Source organism: Agelaius phoeniceus, chromosome 1 (assembly GCF_051311805.1).
Source record: "Agelaius phoeniceus isolate bAgePho1 chromosome 1, bAgePho1.hap1, whole genome shotgun sequence".
NCBI lineage: Eukaryota > Metazoa > Chordata > Aves > Passeriformes > Icteridae > Agelaius > Agelaius phoeniceus.
The window spans coordinates 76,591,171-76,604,118 of NC_135265.1; the positions used below are offsets into that span (position 1 = coordinate 76,591,171).

At 37.9% G+C, this 12,948-nt stretch overlaps 1 protein-coding gene across 7 annotated transcripts in view; it reads left to right on the top strand.

Annotated features, from left to right (window-relative positions):
* Positions 1–12,948, top strand: part of CDH12 (cadherin 12) — a 636,634-nt gene that overhangs the window by 101,305 nt on the left and 522,381 nt on the right. For 3 of the 7 annotated variants that reach the window (XM_077181904.1, XM_077181897.1, XM_077181925.1), the window contains exon 1: positions 8,306–8,595. The exons of 1 other annotated variant lie outside the window; for it this stretch is intronic. The gene's annotated coding sequence lies outside the window, so the exon portion shown is untranslated. Of the gene's footprint in view, positions 1–8,305; positions 8,596–9,054; positions 9,233–9,527; positions 9,547–12,948 lie in introns of those variants that run through there. 3 more of the 7 variants (XM_077181912.1, XM_077181933.1, XM_077181922.1) reach the window with 3 other exon arrangements.

Genomic DNA, 12,948 nt, shown 5'->3' on the forward strand with positions numbered 1-12,948 from the left:
TTTGCTTTTTTTGTTTCTATAGTGTGAGTGGAAAAGAGCCAGGAGGAGGACAGAATGCAGCATTTCAATAACTAAAAACAAATTCTCAGGTGTTTCTTTGATTTCTAAGCTATATGTAAAATTAAGAGAATATGTACTAGTTTCTTATCTGTAGCTATTAGTGGACCTTGCAATAATCTTGTATAGACAGATGTATTTTTATGTTGCAACATGCACTTAGACCCCATCTGTATAAGTCACTGGCCCAATTTTTGTTCCATTGTATTTTTAGTCCTATTTCTATTAATGCACTTGGAAGCTGGAGTAAGCAGTCTGAGTATATACACAAAATTTATGTGAACAGTACTGAAAGTTTGTTGAAACAAATTCTGCAAAGCATTCAAAAATTTTAATACGTAAATTTAGAGATAGCAATTTCCACATGCTATAAGATGCAATTAAAGTTGAAAAAAAAAAAAGACAATTGTTTCCATTCATATTTTCCGTAATATTAATTTGCTTCTGTACTAAGCCTGATAAATGTTCATTATTTATTTTTTGCATGGTTTGTCAAGAATCATTTGTGCTTTTATTTCCAACCTACTACTTCTTTTTATCTAGTAGTAGTGGCCTGTTTTCAGCAAGATGGATGGATGTGCTGGCCTATGTACATCAACAGTAACCAAGGTGCAGAATCAAAGAAATAACTCCCAACTAATAGATGTTTTGTGGACTGCAAACATATGTTCTGTGAACATAGGGGTTGGAGATCCCTTGATGTTTCTCAGGCATCTTTGTGGAGAATACTGGATGAAATACTACTGTGCTATATACTTTATTCACTTATCCAGAGGCTGATAAATCTTGCCACCTCCCAAAGCCTTAGGAGAAGAGGGTAATGAATTTCAGGGTGATGTAAAGGTACACAGCAGAAACAAAAGGAAGGGCACTCTCTGGTTCCAACTGACTGATGTTAGAGCACAAGCTGGATGTGAGTAGACTAGAGGAAGCAGGAACTTATTGAATTGCTGCCCCTCAAAGAGAAAGCCTAAATACCCTCCAAGTATTTTTACTCTCTGTTAGCTCTAAGGCAACACTTCATCCCTGTGTATGTATGCTCAGGCTCAATGGATTTTTCCTAACCAGAATTCCAGGAAAAAACTTCTGAACTGTTTGGTAATTATGTGGCACTTTTCAGTGCCCCAGTACCTAGTGCTTCACCATGAAAAATATCCTGTCTCCTCCCAGAATACTTTCTATCTTAATGAAAGCATCTGTATTCACATTTCACACATTAGTGTGAAAAAACATAAATGAGAGAACTTGTTAAAAGTTGCAAGAAACTTGTAAAAACAGTGTGTTGATTTTTGAGGTCAGAACAATAATTGCGTCCACTTTCATCAGTAGATATTAAAACACTTTAGATAGGTACATGTAAAATTCATGCTGCTCTTTTTTTGAGGGTTTGCAAACAAGTACGTGATATGACTTTTTTAAGGTCTGCCATGCTGTTCCAGTTCAGTGATTTAACACTAACCTCTCCTTTGTTTATAGAAAGTCTTCCCTCTTTTTTTCTTTCTTTATTATTTCCTTGGGAAAATAGTGCTGCTACTGCTATGAAAACTAATTTTAGATCTACATGTATAAAATTGTTATTCAAGTGTAATATACATGGGGTAAACACTTGATGGAGATGAGTATATAGCACATAGAACACACTTGAAATCTTAGCAAGGCAATCCTAGCAAATGTAATTTTAAGAAATATAAAGAATGGCTACTTATTTGGAAATGTAGGTAAGTTCATTGTGTTTCTTGAGAGAATCTTTCCCTGGATGTGTCATCTTGAGAAGTATGTAAAATGACAACATACTTTTATTAGTTGCCTTGGAAATTAAAATAACTGCAACAAAATACAACGTTGTTTTAAAGATAATGTCTATTGCTTAGAGGAGGTATTGTGTTGGGATTTAAGAGTTTCTGAGTTGCAGTAAAATAAATTTACCTCTCAGTGAAATAAATTCACTGTCGTGTTAGAGATGCAGTAAAATAAGAAATGTCTAAAAATGGATTATGTTAATATGTATGTATTTATAATTGCACTCCTGTGGAAAAGCTTGCAAAAACCTAAGGTTAGTGATAACAATTTATGGAGATATACTTATCTCCAGAGGAAAACTGTGATAACTTGCTAGAACACAACAGTTTCAACAGTACTATCAAAATATGTAATGTAGAAAACTTGCAGTTTAGGGAATGTGGGTCAATAGAATACATTATTTAAAAGCAAAGTTTATACCAAAATTTAAAAAAACAAGAATGAACTATTTTATGAACTACTATCTGCGTACATTAGGGCTGATTTCCGTTCTGTGATAACCCCACATAGTTCTCATCTGTGCTACTGACAACTTTGTATTTCTTAATAACTGCCATAGCCTTTGCTGTCCCTCTCATGATGTTAATTAGGTTCACACACAGCCAGGTTTAGTTTGCATCAATCTGACATATTTCATAACTCTATGAGTTAGCTATATGGTTCTATTTGACTTACTTTTGTAAATGTGCTTTTGTGAATGCATCAAAACCTGACTCTTACTGAAAAGTGAGATGAGTAATCATTTATTGACAATGTTGGTGGAGAGCAAAGCTAACTGAAATAGTAGGCAGGCCTTAAGTGGGGATAAGCCACAAAAGAAGGATGCAAGAAGATTGTCCTGATGCTTTGTTTCATGTTTTCAGCAGTAGGACAGGCAAAGTGTGACTCAGTGCTGGAATCACCAGCAAGGAAAACTATTCAGCTGGTGAAATCTGCTCTCCCTTTTTTAGCAGTCATTATGTCTAAAATACAAGAGTAAAAAAAAAAAATCAACAAATCCACAGAACACATTCTAAGAAGTAGTATCAATTGTAAAGTTGAAAAAAACCCAGGTTACTAAACATTTTATATTAAAAGATTTACAGATTAAATGTGATTCAGGTTATGTTTTGTGTCTAAAGGTACATCTTCCAATGGGTAGACAGATAAAAAGCACATATAGACATTGTGGGAAGTAGGCAGTTGGATGAGACAAAGATAGTGGCATAGACACTGACAAACTGAAAGCTTTGTGGAAGGATGTAGTAAGGAATAGGAGAAGCTAAAATGCCCCATGCAAACACTATTGCACCCTGTTGTTTTGTCTCTCATTTCCTGTGTTGACGATGACAATTAAACAGTCATGCCTGCACTTTTCTGTTCATAGTGTGCTGCTGCACTGATTGCATCTGAGAGTTCTCTCTTATGTTTTGTTTAAAGTGCAAGTTCTTTAGAGGAGGACTGATTATTAGGATAGCAGCATGACAAAGAGAAGAATAGCATTGACCCTGAATAAAGACAGTACTCAAATTTGAAGGCATTACCTTTCTAATAATCCTCAGGATGTGCCTTACCAACACAGAGCACAGCAGCCCTATTGTATCCAGTATTAAACATTTAATTTTAGGAAACAGGAAATCTGTTGAATAGAGAAGAGAGCAGAGTAAAAAGAATGCTCAGAATCTAGGAAGCAAAAAGTCCTGTGAAGAGAGATGGAGGGAATGGGGATTGTTAGAGATGATATATCTGTATTTCATATCTGCATGATGTGAAATATCATAGTAAAAAGGAAGAGAATAATACGCATTATGCTAAACCAGAGTATATGTAGAGCAAAACCCAGAGGACTTAAATTTCAACCAGGCAGTTTCATGTTAAGCACCTGAAAAATCTTTCACTTGTAAATGTAGCTAAAATGTGGAAGAAGCTAGTTGAGAGACTGTGAATTCTCTGTCCTCAGAGATTTCTAGGACAGATTAGACATCATCTGGAAATGACACCTGTCATTTCTGACTCTGCTTGTGACCTTAGGGAGGGATTTCAAATACTATCCAGCTCTGTTAGGATAATTTGGATCTCTGGTTGGTTTCTCTAGGTGTCAATTATAACAATCTGTTTTTATAACTACAGTAAAACCAGAAGCCTGATGGCTACATGGATAACAAGGTGGGAAATCACTTAAGAGGAAGGTTACCACTTTATTAATGTAATATACTTGTTTAAGTTCAGGGAGATCTAACTGCAGGAGTTTCAGAAATTATGGAAGATACCATAGATTCCTAGTAAGTATACCTATAAAATTAAGCTTTCTCTTTTAATCTTGTCTAGAATAAGGTTACCCAACAAAAAGAAGCTCTCAGGCAAAGACTGCTTGGCTGATCTTACATATATATAAATATTTTTCAATTAAAAAAGTTCACAAATGAAATCTCAGATCCCTTTTACCTATGTTGTGCAGCATGTGGGGTTTTAATCCTAGTTTTACATGTGTAAATGAATGAATTCTCCTCTGAAATGGCTAAACCTCGAATTCTACCATGCAAAAGTCAGGCAAATAAGTATGAGTTAGTTATCCTTATAAATGTGTTTCCGTGATGCTGCAAGGCTAAAAATCTCAGACTTTGTTTTGGATGGCATGGGAAATCTTTTAAACTCTGTAAAGGGCATTTGTCCAGCCTGCATTTTCTTAACAGAAATCTTTGAAAACTAGGAGTAGCAAGAAAAAGAAGAAACTTGAGTTATCTGGACCAATATTAAAAGAATCTGTAGGGATACAGGGGCAATATGCAATCATGTTTGCTGGCATGCAAGTATTTTTTTCAAAAAAGGAGAAATTCCAGTTCCTCTGGATGCATTGTCTTCCATGCTACATACTTTTTCAACTTTAATAAGTATTCTCTCATAAATAAGTAGTTCTATCTCTCCTTTAGAGTGACACTAAGAAATGAGCTATTCATGCTTCAATGTTTTCTAAAAAAATATTTTTTAAAACAAATGGAATTTTAAACCACACACATACTTCTTTATGACAGATAGAAAAATTGGAGGCTAAAATTAGCAATTTAACTTTGTGGCTTTGCAAGGACTCACATACTCCTTTGTAAATGATATTGGTCTGTTTTCTAGGGTTTATTTTGAACTTTCAGTTGTCAAATTTTAAATCAAACTGTAAAGCTGAAATAAAGATATGTTAAAGTAGGCCTTTAAGTGTTTCTGTAGTTTTGCAGCTAGTATGAGATTTATTATTGGTATACTCCATTATAAGGGAATAACGAGACTGAATGAACTTTTTATAGCCACCTCTATATTATCCTTTCAGGAAGTGCAATAACAACATTTTCCTTGTCATCAGTTAATAGAATTGACAAACATGAAAATTATACTTGCTGATGATCTCCTAGATTTAAATTATGGAACATCAACTTTTTTCCAGTCACTACACATCTAAATTGCAATGCTTGGAGGACACTTTCATGGCTTGTTCACATGATGGACAAAAAAGAAATTATTTCATTTTTAAGTCCCTAGAAGGTATTTCAATGTCATGACGCCCACAGCTTTTCACACCGCAAAGACAGGACTCCATGTAAGAGAACTTAGTGGCTTTGATAATCTATACAAACAGCTCTTAGGGCAGGAGGCTATTTCTGGTTAACTACCAGCATTTTCACATACAATACAGAACTGACTGTTTTGAGGAAGCTGGACTTTGGGAAATAGCTCATGTATTAGTTCAGAGCATACATCATACCTGTAAGGGATGAGAGAGAGCTACAGGACAAGACTGCTGCAGGACTGGGAGGGCTGACAGCTGTGTAGGACACCATTTCCCTACTATCAATATTAGAATCTTTCATCTTGATGGGCTTGGTGCTCACTGGGAGGAAAAGGTTTTAATTTAGTCATGCTTCTTTTTCTACACTATAGCTCCAATCTATAAACTCTGGGAAAAGAAATGCCCTTTTTTTTGTGTTATCTAGCATACAAAAAACCATGCAATGAAAGCCAGTGTCCAAAAAGGAGACAGAGGGGTCCTGCAGCTTTATTTGAATAAAGGGAGAGAGTCCATTGGGGCACATGCCCGCAGGGTTTTCTCTTTTGAGGTTTCAGAGGGTGCAGCTTCCTTTTATCCTAAACTCCTGGCCGCATGTTGTCCTCTTCCTTTCCCCATTGGCTGAGGTGCTAGGAAGGTACAGCCTTCCCAAACCACCTACCACATATTGAACCTACTATTTTACCCCAAAGTCCAGAATTTCAGGCTTGTGCAGACCCCTTGTTTGTTTCAGAAGCCAAGGTGCCTGGGCTCTGTAACAAACCTGCTGCTTGAAGTTATAGAGACACTAAGGCACATTTCCAAGACATTAACACCCATCCCTTCACCCTTGGAATTGTTTGTAAAGACATTAGCACACATCTTCCCTATCACTGGGAATTTGGTTTTAGCAAGTATCACAGCTACATGCAGTTTGATTTAATTTCAATTGTAATATAGAGTGTGGCATGGGCAAAGATAGAGAATCTTAATTTGTCATAGCTTAGTCTAACATCTGTGGTTTTATGACTTTGTTTTGCTGGAAAGCTCACCAATCTCCTGCAACTGGATGGCAGTATGAGGTCTTCTCCACAATATACACAGTTGTGCATAAATGTTTGTGCATATAGGGATGCACAATATGATCAATTTGGCAATGTCTCTTGTGCTTCTGAACTTTATAATAGTGTCCCTCAGATATACCACATACTTTCTATTTCTTCAGCACATATTCTGCCTACCTTTTACTCTCTACAAAATGTTCTTGGACTTTATCTTAGAAGCGCACATGAGCAGATAGAGACTGGTAAAGACTTTTTAAGGCTCCTCCAATGATAAACTATGGATCAGGTGTACTTTTCTTTTGCAGATACCATGTTCATTACTGGAATTACATTGGGGAAGCAATTCCCTGAAAGGGGCTCAAAGCTGTCCTGCAGCCACTACCAGAACAGCTCAGCACACTCTACTCTTTTCCACAAGTTATTCTTGGAGAAGAGAGCAGCTGAAACTGAGCCTAGAGGTCATACAAATTATCCTAATAGGCTGCAAGTCGCCCATGAGGCAGAAGCCAAATGTCCTGAACTATGTCTGTGTAATGCAGAAAGTGTTCCATATTTTGACTGAGAGGAAGGCCTTACCTCATAGGTGATAGCTGCTTTGTGTTTCCCAGAGTAGCTAGGCCTGTTTCCCTATTGACTATAACTAATGAAATTGCTGCCTGCCACATTAAAATCCATGCATGCATCTGTAATTTATTTGCCTGCTTCTGTCAAATGAATATTATGTTATATATAGCACTGCACTTTGTTTCAACTAAATTGAAGGAAACCCAAGTGTGTTTTCACTAGGCAGGCTATTTAACTTGCAAGTACAAACTTAAGAATATTGAAATGCTATGAAGATTGTATTATCCACATGGAAGAGGAAGTGCTAATTTTACATGATTATCTTACCTCTGTGTATTTTAGCCAGGTTTGTTTTGTTGAAAATTTAAGTCTTTTTAAAATGTTCTATTTTTGCTGTAGTTAATGTAGCATACCTTTAAGTCAGAAAAAAGGGTCTCAGGCTTAACCTATTTTAAAACAGCTCTTGCCTTCATATATACACCAAGAAACAAACAAGAAGGTGGTGTATTTACTATGAGGGTCTAGAAATAAAGTTGTAGGGCTCTACAAGTAAAGTTATTTCTTCAAATGTAAAGCATTCGGTGTCCTTGATGAAATGGTGAAGTCATATCCACTAAATAAAATTCAGGACTGGCCAAAATAAATATTTCTTTTCTTTAGGTATGTTACTGTGACTGTATATGCCACTACTTGAATTCTTTTTTCTTGCTTGCTTGAAGCAGAGGCATATTTTTGGTCAGAAATACAGGAAGTTTGTGGGTAAAAAAATAATGACGATGTCTGGATGATAGACTTGAGCCTTTTTTCATTTTTAGGGGGGGAGGTAGCTTTTTGTGTTTTTTTTTTCTTTCTTGTGTGTTTTGGTTTCTTATGTGGGGGGGTGGGTTTTTTTTTTTTTTCTTTTGTTTTGGTTGTTGGTGTTTTGGGGTTTTTTTTTTTGGGGTTTTTTTTTTTTTTTGGTGGTTTGATTTTTTTGTTTGGTTTTGGGTTTGTTTTGCAAAAACATCATCCTCCCCAGCCAGTCAATCAGTTAATCAGTTGATTGCCTGGTCGGGTGTTTTAGTTTTCTTACTGGCTGTTACCCAGGTTAAAAGCATCCAGGTGGGGATAGTTTGAACAGTCAGAGGTTTTATTTTAATGCAAAAATAAAAAAAATGAGATTATCCGGAGCTCCAAAGGCACTGGGTGGTTTTCGAGCAAGGGGTTAAAACTACTTTTCACAACTCAGAAAATTTCAAATGCAGACGGTGTATTTTTGTGGGAGGGGGCTGCCGAAAGGGAATCCTCAATACCAATTGGCTGCTCTCTATCAGCCGCAGCTGAGCTCAGGCTGCTGCTGAAGTGCAGTATTGATCTGAAGGGTGAATGTGTCGGGAGCCTCAGAGAGCCATTCAGAGGCGTTCTGAGAAGGGAACCGACCTCTTCCAGTAAGAAAGTGGTTTCTAGCTGCCTTTGCCGCCCGCGACATCCTTGGTGAATGAAGGGGAAGGCGAGAAAGGGCAGTGCGCTGCTGCCGCGATTGAGCGAGCGAGGTGCTGCCGCTGCGGTCGCTGCTGCCGCCGCCGCTCTGCCTGCCGCCGCTGCAGCTCCATCTAGCAGGTAAGGCGGCTTTGCCTGGGAAGGGGGAGAGCCCGGCACGGCCCCGCGGTGCCTGGGGCTGTGTGGGGGCCACCGGAGCCGGGCACCCAGGGACGGACCGTGCCTCCGCCGGAGGAGCGGCAGGGCCACTGGCGAGGAGCCCGGCCGTGCGGATGGAGCAGCCTCCATTCCCGGCTCATCCCGGTCTGGAGGCGCAAAACTTCCATAAGTTGCAAACAAAGTGTGCGTAGTCCGCAGTGCTCAAGGGAGAGGGAGCCGTGCAGGGGGAGGAAGGCGCTGCAGCGTGCCCGGGCCCCGTGCAGGTGTGCAGCGCTCCGGGAGACGCGGGCAGCACCTGGGGGCCACAGAGGTGCGGGCGGGTGGGTGGGTGCAGGCACCGCGGCTCTGCTGGGAGCAGGGCTCACAGAAGGGAAAACGCAGCCTGCCAAACCGGGCACTCAGTTAAAAGGGAGAATAGCTAAGAGATGGTGTGAAACTCGTGGGACTGGAAATGCATGGGCCGTTTTTTCTGTCCCTTTTTTTAATTTTCTATTTTTTGAGCGCTCAGTACTCTGTGTGTGTGTGTGAAGACAGGGAGGCAGGGGGATTTCTGCAGCATTGACGTTTGAAGTAATAAGGTTTAATTACAGGAAAGAAGGTAAGGAATGTGAATTCGACTTGAAACAACTTTGAAAACACCTGAGCATCCTCCCCCCTTAAAGCAAACAAACAAACAAAAAAAAAGACACTGCAGAAAAAATTTAATGGGGAGAAATAAAATTTAGCCCTGACACAAGGTTTTCAAATGTGAGCCATGAGTTATCATTATAATGTTTCAAACTGATCTTCTATGAATTAGTCATGTGATGAACAGTATGACATGCATAATCTTTGTACAAACGTTTTAATAGTGGGGTTTGCTCTGAATTACAAATCATGCTGCAAGTGCGTCTATGACAGCGATGTGTGAAGGTACTTACCTTGAGTATTTCATGTGATTTTTGATATTAGTGGCTGTGTGGCTTTGGTATTTCAATTCTTAATATTCAATCTAGAGTAAGGAGGAAACATAGTCTCTTGCCTTTTAAATACTCGTTTCAAAGCATGCTATGGTGTGGTGGTGATGATGGACTTTGTGCAAATTTCTGTGTTTATTGAGTGATGGCTAACTGGGTTTTTTTCTGTATCTGCAAATATCTGTACAGAGCTAAATAGGATGCTGGATAGCATCAATGAGTGGTTGAGGTTACTGGTATTTCTTTCTCTATTTTCAAATTCAAATATAAATAGCAAAAACTGAACAATTCAAGAATGCTAAGTAGGTCTTATTATAATGCACCTTTTGCTGTGTATGTGATTGCATTTCAGATTCAAAGTAAATCAGTATTAAGATATTTCCATGAAACCATGCTTTTATGAAATGAGCAAATTTGTCAGGACGTCTTTATTTCTGTCCTCTGAACATGTTAAACCTTTTATTGATGATAGTGTGTTTTCAAGAGGTCTCAAGGCTTCTTATAAAATATATTCCCAGATCTGAAAGCTGATGGCTACACTGCAGAAGTCATAAGCAGTTAATTGCTAAACTGATTTGAGTGCTCAAGAACATACCAGCATGCAGACCAAAGTCTTCCAACAAAACTGATCAAACTAGTTACCTGATGTTGCTCTTTTCAGAGATTGAGGTCCCTGTAGGAGACTGCAGAGGTAAAGATTCTCCTTTGGGAAAGCAATAAACAAAATACTTTGTTTTGAAATGACTGTTTTATAAGCAAATTTATTTTTTCTTTCTTGCATCTATCCCATAGATAACATTCATCCTCGAGTTTGCTTTATTTTGATTAATTTGTGCCCGTCCTGCCCCCCTCCCTCCCACCTGTTCTGAATGTCAGGTCTGTGGCATTTGTTTATCCACTGTGCTGGAGGGATCTCCCACAATTTCTGTTCATAATATGTAGACAGAATTCCCTCAAAGTGTTCAATACTTTGTAACTTTTTTCTTCCAAGTATATAAGAAGAAATAATATTTCAGTTGCAATGACATGCAATAGAAAGTAGATAACAGAATAACAAATATAAAGGCTACAGTTGTCTCGCTATATGCAGCTTCTCATTTTGCACCCATCAGTTGGAGTTTTGTTCTTCTGAAGAAAAACATTACTTGTTATCAGTATTCAGAAGGAAAGCAAATGTTTATTTTGCTTTCTTTCAAGCTTAAATAACCCATTAGTTCAATAGTAGTGCTTGAGATGATTAAAAAAATGTATAGGTTAGCAAATTCCTAAATTACTTTTCCTTAAGTGAGTTTTAGAGTAACAGCATTTTGGTATTCAAATTATTTTAAATACTTTTGTATAAGAGAATGTTTTAGAAATCATTGACACCTGTGTAATAAGAAAATGTCATGATGTTTTTGTCTTTGTCTAGATGCTACTATGGCAGTATTATAAAGGTTCGGTTGTAAATGTTTCATTAAAAGCTGCAAAATTGTGCTTAAGTAAGTATTTAAACAGTTATAACAGAATTAGAGAAGGGAGTAACTTACATGTGACTGTGCAAAGCATCATGATCAAATTTTTCTAATATTCTTAAAATCATCCACAGCTCAGGTAAATTGCCTTTAATATGTTCAGAGGATCTGCTAGTCTCCTATTACCTTTCCTAAACTATTCTGGGATGGACATGCAGTGTGAAGTCTCACAGGAAAACAGAGCAGATAAAGTCAGGCTGGAGCATTGTGCTGTCTTCGTGTAACGAGGCACAGAGGCTCAGGGTGGGCACACAGCCCTGTGCTGGCTCTAGGAGCCAGCCCCTGGAGTACCTGAAAACACCTTCTCATTGGAGGGGAGCAGGGCTCTCCCTGCCATGTGCCCTGCTGTAAAACTGGTAAAACACTCATCATTTCCCGTGCAATTTTAGACTGAGTCTTAAATTATAACAAGAAAACTGTGCTCCAAATAAACTTTCTCATTAGGCATAACATCATAAATGCCAACTTTCTTGAGAGAGCCATCTAAAGGGAATTTCTGCATGAATGTTTCTTCACAAAGTGCCTGCCCAAAGGAATCCTACCTTTTGCTCTGGAATGTATTGCTTTTACTTATCCTTATGCTTTTAAAGATTATGAGAGAGTACCTGTGCTCATGATATGTCTTTTCCTTATTTTCTAGCTATAATAAAGTTGTCTGAAACAACAAAGAAAAATAATATATTTCAAATTTGGATATAGTTATTTTAAAAGCTTTATTTTTGTCATATATTCTACTTCTGATTCCAACAACATATATCAGTTTTAATATAAAAACATTCAAAATTTACTAAAACCTTTGATTCTATTGCTCATACTTCATTGCCAGACATTATTTACTAATATTGATACTTACATTATTATTTAATAGTCTAAGTATTATACTGAGTACTGTGTGAAATAATTTTTGTGATGACAATTGGCATTTTGATTAAATTACAGCAGTTGTCTTATTCACAGTCATAAGGCTTTGGAAAATGATTGGATACGTGTATTGCTGTTGAGCATCTCTCCTTCTTTTAGAAATACCAAACTGTTTTCAGATTATTTTTCTTAACATTGACCAACAGTGATGTGTGTGTGTGTGTATGTGCATGTCCAGAAAAGGGCAGCAATGCTGCTGAAGTGTCTGCAGCACAAGTTTTATGAGGAGCAGCTGAGGAGCAGAGGTTGTTTAGCCCAAAGAAAAGGAATCCCAGGAGGGGCCTTATCACTCTCTACAACTGCCTGAAAGGAGGGTGCAGCCAGGTGGGGTTGGTCTCTTCTCCCAGTCAAGAAGTGGTACAGGAGAGAGAAAACAGCCTCTAGCTGCTCCAGGGGAGATTTAGATGGGATATTAGGCAAAGTTTTTTTCATTGAGAGCATGGTCAGACATTGAGATAGGCCGCCTAAGGAAGTGGTGGGATGGTCATCCCTGGATGAGTTCAAAGGGCATGTGGATGTGCCACATTCCAACATGGTTTGGTAGTAAGCATGGCAGAACTATGTTAGTGGTTGGACTCAATGATTTTAGACCTCTCTTTCAACTTTAACAATTTCATTATAAACTATAAATTCAAAGTCAAATACAAGCAAATTGATGACAGTTCTGCTGGAGTTATTCAACATTTTTTGAAAGGCTAGAGAAGAAACATAGTTCAATTTTAGTGTGAATTATTTTAAGCAATAAAATATACTGATTTTTTTTCCCAGTGTGTTGCTGAGTGGAACAGCCATATTTTAATCTTATTTCCACATTGTTATTAATTTCTGAGAGCTTATGTATTTGAACCTCTATATTAAAGACTCCTAATTAAAAAAAACAAAGGAGAGAAACACAGAACAAAAAAGAATTAAAGATGATGCCA